The sequence below is a fragment of the Diabrotica virgifera genome, chromosome 7, assembly GCF_917563875.1.
Source record: "Diabrotica virgifera virgifera chromosome 7, PGI_DIABVI_V3a".
Taxonomy (NCBI): domain Eukaryota; kingdom Metazoa; phylum Arthropoda; class Insecta; order Coleoptera; family Chrysomelidae; genus Diabrotica; species Diabrotica virgifera.
Genome location: NC_065449.1, coordinates 106,545,139 through 106,558,760, shown reverse-complemented (window position 1 = coordinate 106,558,760; position 13,622 = coordinate 106,545,139).

Genomic DNA, 13,622 nt, shown 5'->3' with positions numbered 1-13,622 from the left:
TTGGGAATAAAATAACCTACAATTTTATATAAAAACATTTTTTCGTATATCTGATGCTAATCTTCTATTTTGAAGAAAATGGCATTTTTTACCAATCTACAAAAAGTCGTTATTCGTTTTTAATTCTAGTTTTTCAAAAACTAATCATTCTAAGCCAGTCAAACTTTTAAAATCTATTAATAATACATAAATAAAGAAGAATGAATAAGACCAATGACTAAAAGCAAAGCTAACTTACATTATTATGCTTCCAATTGGATTTCTTTTTTTTTTAAATATATTGATTTTTTAACCGTAACCTTTTTAATTTTTATCTTGGAAAGTTTGTTAAAAAATAATTTTGTAGGTTTTTATAAGATCTATAAGACTATTAATACCAAATCCTTTTAAAATCCTCAGTCGCAAAAAGTGGTGACTTTGAAAGGGTTGGTAAAGTTGATTTTTCCATGTTATTACAAGTTTTAATTGTCATTATCTCACTCAATTTTTATCGCAGAGAAAATTTTTGCAAACCAAGTTCTTGAGAATTAAATAAGCTACAAGTTTATATTTAAATATTTTTTTGTATATCTGATGATAATCTTTCTATTCTGAAGAAAAGGGAATTTTTTACCAAACTTAAAAAATTCGATATTTGCTTTTGACTCCATTTTTTTAAAAACTAATCATTCTAAACCAGTTAAATTTCTAGAAATTATTAATAATACATAAGTAAAGAAGATGAAATAAGGTCAATGACTAATTTTAATCAGGGTGGTGATTAGGGGTTTGCTTTCGATCACTTTTTCGCTGAAAAATATAGGGTCTGACATTCTTTTCATTATAAGCCACGTAATTTTTGAGCTAAAGACTTTTTTTTATTTCTGAAGATAAATATTTTTAAATACTTCAAATTAGTTTAAACAAGTGATCCTTGAAAAATGCATAGTTTTCCCGTCTTTTGACTTTGAAACTTCAATATTTAGCATTTGCCGAAAAAGACCTAACATATAATAAAGTATAGCTCGATTACTATTGGTCTTAAAGAAAATTTAAAAAAAAACTGTTTTGTTGATTTTTTCAAAAGGTACATTTTTGTTAATCAAAGTTGTTTTGATGAAACAAAAACTTTTTGAGTTATTTGCAGAAAACTGATTAAAAACATTAATTTTTTTAATATAAAACTAACACTTTCGATAGCGAATAAATAGAAAACTATTAATGTTATCAAAAAAATGTATAGTACATTTTTTGCTTAGAATGAATGTTTTTACCAACTTTTGCGCTCAAAATATAATAAAAAATTTTCACCCCCGACATGGGGTGGTAACCACCCCCATGGTAAAAGCGCCTTTTGGCATCATATAGATTTTGATCCTTGGACTATTCACTACTTATTCTCAAATTTTCAAGCAAATCGATCCATTCTGTAAAAATTGCGAGGTTTTGTCCTATTTTAAGCATCATTACTTGGGCTACAGTTTGCCCTACCAATTTATTTTTGGTAAAAAAAATTTGAATCTGTTCTTTAAAACACCAAAAATATATTCTGCCTTATTGCTTTTACTCACATCTCTAAAACCTAAAAACCTCTCATAAATATTACCACGTAACGCGTATCGAACAAAATAATTGATAATAATTGTGAATGACATGATAATCAGAAGTTTCATCTACTTTCAGTGAAAAGCAAATGGTTTTCTAAATCTCAGATTCAATAACGTTATTCAAAATTTAACTATTTGATTATAATATGTATTATGTAGTTCATTCTGTATTACGAATACACTTCGAATCAGAAAGTAAATAGGTATTTCTAAAACAATTTTATTAATTCTCTATAATTACTTTGATTTTTAACAAATGCTTCGATCCATCATGTCCACTAAATGATAATTCCTGACAACTTAAAAAAATTACAATATCAATTAAACGACGTAAAACGGCGTGATTATTTTTGACAATTTCTACCGATGCATGCTTCCAAATGAAACACCGACCGGCAGATCGAAATGTGCCGTAATTGGCGCGTAACCTGCCATGCCGTATCTTCTATTGCCCAGGGAGAAAAGTAATGTTCGCTTGCTCATCGACTTGTTACGTCGTCGTTGAGTTTTACGTGTAAATTGTCAAGCTACGGATGTTAGGGACGGCTAGCCGAAAAGTCAGATAAATGGCTCGGATCATTGGTTTTTTTGAGAAGTCTGTTATGCGCAGGGATCACTTAACGCTCGGATTGATCAAATTCTTTTAAAAACCGTGAATAAAATTTAGTCTGTATTATCTGATAGATTTTTGTTTATTTCAGAGATACAAATATTTAAAAAATCTATATCTATAAATGTGTGGGTCGGCACTGCCGACCCTGCCGACCCTGACCGGCCGCCACTGCCACCTCTTGCTACATATTCTACGCTATATAAATAGCATTTATTAGATCAATCTTCTACATCTCGACGACAGCAGTTGATCCAGTAAAATATGTTTCGAACTACTCTGGCAAGTGTTCTTTTGACCCCAAAATATCCTTCTGAAATGCTACGATGAAATACTTGGAACACACTTTGATGTGTGATTCTAACAGTACCAATTATTATAGATCTTACATACTATATCGTGATTTTTCATTTCAGACGTAATATTTCCATTAAGCCCAGTACGCCTTTATACTTCCACTGCATTTGATTATTTTCTGCCAAATTGGCCTTACTCCATTTTTTACCCATTCCTGTAAAATTATTATCTTTTTTGACTCTTTTTAATGTTTTCAGGAGAAGTCTGATCATTATCTTCTTTCTGTTTTACTGTAGTCGTCAGAAGCCTTACTTCTTCGGTTGTATTTTTTTTGCAAGGTGGCACTGGCTGTGAACCTGTAATTAATTCAAACATTTTGGAAATCCTATGAAATTGTTCATTTTACACATTCTTCTATATATATTGTCGGTTTATAACGTCCTGCGACGTTTTCCGATGCATAAATGCCAGCTCCCTCGATTGTTTCAGTCTTCATCAGATAATCCTCTTTTGCTCATTGACCTCCGTAGACCACGAATTTAAGATTTTTTTGGTCTTTATCTTTTTCGTTTTTCTTTTGGTATCCATCTCATTGCCTTTTTAGGGAGTCTTTCCTAGCTCATCCTTTGGACGTGCCCGTACCAGAATAATTGTTTCTCCTCTATGCAGTCAGTAATTGTTTTTGTAACACCCATTCTCTCTTTTATTATTTCATTTTAAATCCTTTCCAACTTTGATGTTCTGTTTGATCGTCTTGTACGTTCATCTCCGTAGCCTCTAGTTTTCTCTTTTGATGTTCTTGAATCCTCCACACATTCTTATCCTTCAAAAAATGCTCCCATTTGTATTCTAAATAGAACAACCTAGCTTTTGCATTATTTTAAATTACCCTACACTAAAATCAAAATAAAGAAGCACTAGAAATAAACAAACCAAGACACGTTGAACATTACGAGGAGCACTCCCGATCATGATTTACAATGTATAAACTTTGTAGATCATGATTTGGGATTTGCAATGTATATGTTACAGTTCAAGTTGATTATCCAGTTGGAGTTGACTTTTCCTAGTAAGAGTCAACTCAAATGGCTGGTTTCAGTAAAAGTTGATTAAAAATATAAAATGCAGATTTTTATTCAACATTTACTAGTAAAAGTAGACTCCAACTAGTTAAAGTATACTCTTCCCAATGCCATTTAGTATAATAAGTTGATTTACACAAAGAACCGATTCTATTAGAAATTAAATAATGTTACTGGATATTAGGCCAAGAAATAAAGCATTTTGGCTCGCAATTTTTTCGTCCAGCATGGATTTACTTGAAATTTTCACAGAAGGTAGGGAATAGCCCAAGGATCATTTTCTATATCATGCCGCTGTACGAAAAAACTTTAGGGGTGGTTGCCGCCACCTCATCTCGGGGACGGGAATTTTTCATTACATTTTAACCATGGAAATCAGTAGAATGTACCTGTTTCTAAGAAAAAAGTGTTCTTTGCGTTTTCTTCGTAAAACTAATATTTTTCGAGTTATTCACGGTTGAAGGTAACAGTTTTTCGACGAGAAGATCGACTTCTTGAGATGTTTTTTTGAGCATAACTCAAAAAATATTTATTTAATAAAAAAATTGTATCTTTTAGAAACACAAAATCCTTTTTTATAATTTTTCTGCAACCAATACAAACTGAGATACGGCATGTTAAAGGTTAGCTTTTTTCGTCAAATGTATAATTTGAAATATTCAAAGCCAAATAACGGAAAACCTTTGCATTTTTCGAGAAAGACTTACAGCATATTTTTTCAAGTATACAATTAGACATTTCAAAAAAAAAGTTTTTAGTTGAAAAATTGAGCGACTTATGCTCAAAATAAAGTCGTAACCTACTTTTTTCTACGAAAAAATCAGTGAAAACATCCCCCTAACTACCCTCGTAATTAAAATTGATTTTCGGCCTTGTGTAATTATTTTTATATACAGAGAGGGGCTAAATTAGGGAATAAATTATGTTTCTCTAAAACGCACAACTTTGGAGAGAAATCCCAAAACAGGGCGATTTTTATTTTTAAATTTCAATTTTCTGGCATATATTTCATACTAGTGACGTCATCCATATAAGCGTGATGACGTAATCGATGATTTTTTTAAATAGGAATAGGGGTCGTGTGGCACTTCATTTGAACGTGTGTTCAATTCTCTATTGAGTAATATAAAGAATAATATCATTATTTATACAGGGTGGCCAAATAAAGAATTTTTGTATTAAATTGGAGTTTAAAGATAAAATGATTTTTTGCAATTTCGTAATTTTTACCCTTTTCTTCAAAATATGTCCGAAAATATTGGAGATACGAAAAAAATGATAGAGTACTAAATTGAATCTTGTTTGAAAGACAGAAAAGAAGAAACATCTGCTCATGTGTTGCGCATGTTGGTATATTTAGTTGATTCCTCGTCAGTGTGTTCTACAGTTCGAAGAAAATAACATGTGCTCTGACAATTTTTGTAGAAATATTCAATTGTGTTTATTATAGTAAATAAGTTGGTTAATTTCTTTGAAATTGGGGTGATACTGCAATCCCACTTGTTCTGGGTGCTCGGGGATGATTGCACCAATAGCCCACCAGTTATAGAAAAAGATGAAGATGACATGGATCTTGATGAAGATGACTAAAAAAATATTTGTATTTTTATTTGTAAATTCGTATTTTTGTGTAATTAAATGTTTTTGTACATAATGCTACTTGTTTTTCTGGGTAGATCTATTACTTTGAATTACTTATACATTTATATATATATATATATATATATATATATATATATATATATATATATATATATATATTTAAATTACTTATAAAAATTGCAATGTTATTAAGGGTGATTTTTAACGGTTGAAATATTGTGATATTATATCCTAAAGCATAAAACAATCATTATTTAACCAATGAGAACCAAATTTTACCCATGTTAAGGTTTTTATATAATTTTTGAAAATAAGGGGTGATTTACACCCCTAAAAATAATAAACGCCCTTGAGCATGATATAGGATAGAATATAAAGTACAGGGCGAGATGATCCTAATCCCAAATTTTTGGCAAATCGGTGCCAGCCGAAATCATTCTTTTTATATATAGCTCCAACAAGGGTGGTTTTAAGAGTTAAAATATTATATTATATCCTAAAATATAAAACAATCATTATTTAATAATGAAAATCAAATGTTGACCATAATTATGTTTAAAATGTTATTTTATAATTTTTTTACAATTAGGGGTAGCTATCACCCTTAAAAAACCAAAAGAGTACAACGGTTCAATATAGAAAATTAACTAGAGGGTGAAATGAGCCTAATCCCAAATATTCTGTACAAATCGATGCTGGACGAAACAATTGCGAGGTTTTACCATTTTTTCAGCTTCATTTCCTGGCCTATATGTTCAAATTATAATAGGTAGCTGAAACAGCCAAAACAAAGAGATGCACAGTAGGGTGGAGCGAAAAATTCAATTTTCGAAATTTGAAGTGGGGTAGTGTGCAAAAGTTGTCTATCGGTATACAAAATAACGTGTTAAAAGCACAAATAAATTAAAAATATTTCAGAGGTTCCCCGAACGCTTCGAATTTTACAATAATAAGGTATATTACATATACGATATTTTTATGGTTTAAAACATCAATTTGATTCTCCCCCGTCAACAGTCAACAAGTGTATGAGTTCTGGAAAATACTTGCGCGCGGGTCTATGTCTGTAGCACGTGACATCACATCACAAGTTTCAGAAGACTGGGTCAGTACGTGTTAAGTTACGGTATCGAGCGCGTCGCTTTGTTTTGTTTTCTGTGTTACGTATTTGGATTTTGTGTATTTTATTATTAAGGTGTATTAATTATAATATAATATTATTATATTATTATAATCATAGTATGCCAACAACAAGAAAAGAGACCTTTTGTGCAGTGTTTGGAGCGTCAAAAAAACTAAATGGACTAATGTTACCGACTTATAATGATGTAATGAGACATTTTTTATGGATTAGATTTCAGTTAAAACAAACTTCTAAAAAGGGACCAAATGTTTCTGAAATAATAGCACTAGTGACAACAGATCTGGAAGGACTTTGGACCAAAGCTTCGTTACCTGTTTCGTCACACAAAAGGATTACCGATATGTTAAACGAATATTATAAAAAATATCAAAATTTGAAGAAACCATTAAAAAGCAGAAAAACAACTGCCATGTCACAAAAACTAAAAAGCTTTCAAGACCATGCTAGTAGTACCTACCCTTTTTGATACTACTTCATGTAAATGTGCCGATTTTGTTTTATGCAAGTGTAAAATAAAAGTTCCCTTAACAGAGAGGACTTTTTTATTAGACCAGCGAAGCCAACGTAAAATGTCAATTACTTCCATAGATAAAATTGAAAGTAAAAAAATAGAAAAGAAAATGGCAAGGAAATTAAAAGATAGGCCTAAAATTACCGAAGAACCAAGACAAACAGAAACTGTCATACAAGATGTTACTTTACGAGAATCCGATTCTTCTGATAGTGTTTCAGAAACGTCAGAAACAAATTACTAATCGATTGCTTCAAGTTCCCAGTCATGTGAAAATATTGGACAAATGAGAATTTCCTTGCCAAAATTGGCGAAAGCGTGTGACAGAACAGGTGTCTCTGACAGAGCTGCAGCAATAATAGCTACTGCAGTTTTAGAGGATTTTAAAATAGTTACTCCACGCGATACTTCTAAAATAATCAATAGAAGTAAAATACGTCGTGCTAGAAAAAGGAAGAGAACTAATTATGAGAGTACAAGTAAGGAAGTGATAACGGGCTTATTTTTTGACGGTCGAAAAGAGACAAAACACTGTCGCAATGTATGAAGGGAAACAAACTTTATAGAAACACCGTCGTTGAAAAACATGTTGTATTAGTGTCAGAACCGAGCTCCAAGTTTATAGGATATGTGACGCCGCAGTCTGGAACTGCATCTCATATTAAACAAGCAATCGTAAAGTTCTTAGAGACAAAGGTGGACTTTTCCCCTTTAAATGCTATCGGATGTGACGGAACAGTTGTAAACACTGGAAATAAAAATGGTGCCATAAGAATGATGGAACTATATCTTAAACGCCCCGTTCAGTGGTTGATCTATCTTTTTCACGCAAATGAATTACCCCTAAGGCACTTACTTCAAAAGTTAGATGGACCTTCAACAGAACCTAGCGGATATTCTGGTACCATTGGAAAAGCTTTAGAAACCTGTGAAAATTTTCCAGTTGTGTCATTTAATCCAATACAGAGTGGAAACTTTCCAGTGCCTGTTCCTGATGATCTAAGTAACGATCAAAAATATTTGTGGGATATATGTCAAACTGTTATTTCTGGCATTTGCACGGAGAGCCTAGCCAATCGAAACCCATTATCCCATTCCCGTTGGCTAACAGCTGCAAATAGGATACTTAGACTATATATATCCTCAAATGAAGTCTCAAGTAATCTTCAAATTCTAAGCGAATACGTACTAAAGGTGTACGCACCTTTATGGTTCCATATTAAGCTAAAGCCGTCATGTAAGGACGGTCCTCGTCATCTGTTGAATATGATTAGATGGTCCAGAAATTTTGACAAGAAGCTTTTGAAAATTATTGATCCCGTCATTCAGAGAAGTGGTTCCTATGCTCATCCAGAAAATCTGTTACTTGCGATGGTAACAGATGAAACCAAGTCAATAAGGGAGCTAGGTTATCGTCGTCTCTTGAAAATTCGTCAGCAAAATCAGAATAATCAATATATACGATTTTTTACTATTTCAAAAATCAATTTTAATGCCACAGACTTTGTGGAACTCATCGATTGGCAGTCTTGCAGGCTGACGGAACCTCCATTACTAGCTAACATTTCTAACAAAGACATTTTAGCTATGATAGAAGTGCCGGATCAAATGGAAATTGTTAAATATACATGTAATACTCAAGCAGTTGAACGATGTGTCAGACTGGTTACCGAAGCTTCTATGGCGGTCTGTGGGGAGGACAACAGGGAAGGATTTATCAAATCAAGATTAGACTCACCACAACAGATGCCGCATTTTAATACAAAACGTGAGTACTCACTAGACACTACATAATACCATATTTACATTATGAGTTAGGGGGTGAAAATAATTTTTGGTGATGAAGGGCGGTGGCGGAGGGGGGTGGTGGTGGAACTCGTTTAGCAGCCACCTCCTCGTGGTGAGTTCTGGGTTGTATTTTAATGCTAAAATATAAAATACAAGCGAAGAGCTGCTATTAATGTATACAACGTTATAGGCAAATTTCAAGTCCAGGGGGGAACCTCTAAATTACAACACAGGGGGTTGATTTTTTTTCCCTATAATATACTACCTAATAGACAACTATTGGGTACTAGCCCATTTAAAAAAAAGAAAAATGAAAAATATCGGTCAACTTCGCTCCACCCTAATGCACAGTCATTAAAAAAGCACGTGAGATTATACTCGTATGCTTTTTCTCATGAGGATTTTTCAGTGCGTCACAGTTTTTCGATTTCTTTCTAACGCATTAAATTGTATGTGGCAGAAAAAACGCACGTCGGTGATTATATTTCGTCGGTGACATTTATAACATTTATTCTAGTTGTCAATAGATGGCGCAATAATCGAAAATAAAATAATTTGCGAATTATATCCACAGAGAACGGCAGTTCTCACCAGTGGCGCACAACACCCCTACAAGCGACACTATATATACACGAAATTTTCTATTTTCTAAACCTGACTGAATGGAAAATTGGGCCACATCCCATCTTAAAGTTTACGAAAATACTCGTCCATCCATATGTTACTTCTCCATTTTGGTCCAAGGGTGTGGAATTTACGGCCCTTCCCATTTAAAGCCTGTTTTTCGTTCTCGTCCCCAAAACCCCCAAAAATTTCAAAAATTTAAGCCCGACCTTTGCGGCCTCTGATAGCATAGATCATTACCTTTCCAACGCATGTTTAATTTTGAAAATCGGTTGTACCATCCAAAAGTTATCGAGCTCAGAAATATGACTCAATTTTTATTTAAAAAATGGAAAATGTTTGTGGATATGTATGTTTGTATGTATGTATGTATGTGGAAAAGTTAAACCGATCTGAATTTTTTTTCTGTGTTTCAAGAGGGTGTGAGGGCCGATTCAGAACCGGTCTAATTTTTGACTTATGACTACCCCTAAATTAGCTAGAGGACTAAGTAGATACAAAATAGCATATTTTTTGGGCGTATATATCTTAGGTTTAAGAAAAGACGGGAAAACCACAAATACACCAAATTAATAGGGTTGAGTTAAGCTTTCAAATGGCCCTTAAGCGATCAAGCTGAGACATACGCACTGCTCACCATAGCCAAAAAACTGAAAAATTAAACTTTGAAAATTTTGGTTTTTCGACAATTATTCAAAATTTCAACCTACGAATTGCGCCAATAACTGAGCGTTTGTAGAAAGACTCAGGATGCGTCTAACGGTGTATACCTTATATCTGGAAAAATTCTAATTTTTAAGTTATAGGGTTCATAAGTATGATCAAATCTATTTCTTATGGGAAAAACGGATTTTCAAGCTCAATAATTCCTGTAATACGTTCAGTTATCATACTCGATCTTGGATGCATCAGATACTACTTGTCAATACGTTTCAAATTCATGTTTAGTGATCAACATCATGTAAGCCGTTCAGAAATTATAGAGCTCCAAAAGTATAATTAGTCCAGGAACTGAAATTTTTCACTTCGCAATTTTTACAGAATGGATAGATTTGTTTAAAAATTTGACAATAAGTAGTGGATAGTCCAAGGATCAAAATCTATATGATGCCGAAAGACGCTTTTACCAAGGGGGTAGTTGCCACCTCATGTGGAGGGTGGAAATTTTTTATTTATATTTTGACCGCAAATGCTGGTAAAAATATTAATTATAAACAAAAAATGTTCATTATACATTTTTTTGATAAAATTAATAGTTTTAGATTTATTAGTTATCGAAGCTGTTAATTTTATATCGGAAAGATTACCAGATAACGGCAGTTCTCGCCAGTGGCGCAGAAATACACCCCCCTACACGCGACACTATTATATACACGAAATTTTCAATTTTCTAAATCTGACTGAATTGAAAATTGTGCCAACTCCTATCTTCAAGTTCAGAAAAAGACTCACCCATTCATATGTCAACCATCCATTTTGGTCCAAGGGTGTCGATTTTACGGCCCTTCCTATTTAGGGTCTGTTTTTCGTTCTGGTCCCCAAAACTCCCAAAAACTTCGAAAATTTAAGTCCAACCTTTGAGGTCTCTAATAGAACTGATCATTACCTTTCCAACGCATGTCTAATTTTGAAAATCGGTTATACCATTCAAAAGTTATAGAGCTTAGAAATGTGACTCAATTTTTATTTAAAAAAGGGAAAATGTTTGTGGATATGTATGTATGTGTGTTTGAAAGTTAAACCGATTTGATATTTTTTCTCTGTATTTAAAGAGGGGGTCAGGGCCGATTTAGAACCGGTGTAGTTTGTGACTTTTGACCACCCATAAGCCAGCTATAGGACTTTGTAGGTACAAAACGGCATATTTTTTGGGGGTATATATATTCGGATCAAGAAGAGGCATGAGAACCGCAAATATATCAAATCAATAGTGTTGACTTAAGCTTTCAAATGGTGTCCAAGCCGTCAGGATCAGACATACACACGGCTCAGTATAGCCGAAAAACTGAAAAACTAAACTTTGAAAATTTTGGTTTTTCGACAATTACTCAACATTTCAACGTGCGAATTGTGCCAATAACTTAGCGTTTGTATAAGGACTCAAGACGAATCTAACGATGTATACCTCATATCCGGGAAAGTTCAAATTTTTAGGTTATAGGCTTCACAAATATGATAAAATCTATTTTCTGTGGGAAAAACGGTTTCGAAAGCTAAATAATTTCTGTACCTAATAGCTTCAGTTATCATACTTGACCTTAGATCCATCAGATACTACTGGTCAATACGTTTCAAACTCATGTTTACTGATCAAAATCGGTTAAGCCGTTTAGAGAAGTTATTAAGATACAAAAGTCTAATCCATTTAACGATTATTCCCCAAATGGTTTATGAGTTGTAGTGGTTACGACGCTAAATTTGGTCTGGCAACGGGCAATCCGACTTCAGTTACCGGCCATCTCAATATATTTTTTTTTCAATCTATTTCGAATAGAAAAAAATCTAGTGTACATTCGATGGACACTAGATGATTTGGGAGATAATGCAACAAAGGTGACCATTTATAAAGCTTGACGTGTAATAGAGGAACATTGCATTCAACTTCATACATTTAATTTATAAATAACTTTGAAAAACTCCTGATACAAGAATAAAAAACCGCTAAACGCCGTAAAAATGAGTGGCGCATAAAATATTCCAGCTACAAAAGATCTAATATGAATGTTACGTGGCGCGAAAATGGATTTTCATTTGATGCAAAACAAAATTCTAGTTTTATTTTAAAATATTTTTCCATAATATTTGCTAAATTTGAAGTAAACGCGCCACAAAAGAGTTTCAAAATTCAAACTGTATCAAAGTTACTCTTTTGTGGCGCGTTTATTTCAAATTTAGCAAATATTATGGAAAAATCTTTTAAAATAAAACTAGAATTTTGTTTTGCATCAAATGAAAATCCATTTTCGCGCCACGTAACATTCATATCAGATCTTTTGTAGCTGGAATATTTTATGCGCCGCTCATTTTTACGGCGTTTAGCGGTTTTTTATTCTTGTAATATATATACGAATATATTCTGTACAATTTATAAGACTCTACAAATCAAAGAAAATACCATTTTATAAATGCAATAAACCCAATTGATTTGTTTTTTTGCCAAATTGCAAATAAAATGTGACAACTGTCAGATTTAACTAAAATGTCATGTCACTAAAATGTATATTATCACGGACTTACCTTTTCTTCTATCATTTGTGACGCACTGAAAAATGCTGATGAAAAGAAGCATATAATCAACATTTACTGAATCGATCCAGGAATAGTCAACTCCAACTAGTAAAAGTTGAATTAAATTTTTAAAATCAACTTTTACTGCTCGTTTTAGTTGGAGTTGACTCGAACTAGGAATAGTCAACTCTAACTGAAAATCAACTTGAACTGTAAATATTGTAAACTATGATTTGGGAGTGCTCCTCGTATCGTAACATTCAACGTGCCTTGGTTTGTTTATTTCTATATAGCAGGGGTGGCCAAGCTCCTTAATAGTCCGAGCCACTTTTCACAAGTTGAAGTTTTTCGCGAGCCGCAATCAAATACGTATGCTCTTTCTCATTAGGATCTTTCAGTGCGTCACATTTTTTCGATTTCTTTCTAACGCATTAAATTGTATGTGACAGAAAAAAACGCACGTCGGTGATTACATTTCGTCGGTGACATTTATAACATTTATTCTAGTAGTCAATAGATGGAGCTATAATCGAAAAAAAAATTACTAATTATATAATATATCTACGAATATAATCTGTACAATTTATAAGACTATACAAATCAAAGAAAATACCATTTTATAAATGCAATAAAGTCAATTGATTTGTTTTTATGCCAAATTGCAAATAAAATGTGACAACTGTCAGATTTAACTAAAATGTCATGTTAGAATAAATGTCATAAATGTGTATTATCACGGACTTGCCTTTTTTTCTATCATTTGTGACGCACTGAAAAATGCTCATGAAAAGATTATCCAAAAAGTATGTAAAGAAGGTATTTACAATTTTTTTTACTTACTGAAAACCGAAATAAAATTACGAAATATTAAAACTTAATTACATTTTTGTTTTCCTTCTTTTGATAATTCTTTACAATTTGGTGATTAATGTGTGGCAGTACTAGTACTTCTCAGTAATTATTTTATATGCTGGTTAGTTAATACTGATAGGTGTTAGGATTTCACGAATTATAAAATGGAATAAAATGGTGCACACGAATACGTTGTTCCTAATTTGAAAATAATTCAACAAGCATCATTTTTTAGGGTACCTACTTGGATTCTGGTACAAATTTCCAAAATTCGGTATTCGGCGTGGACATAGTTTTA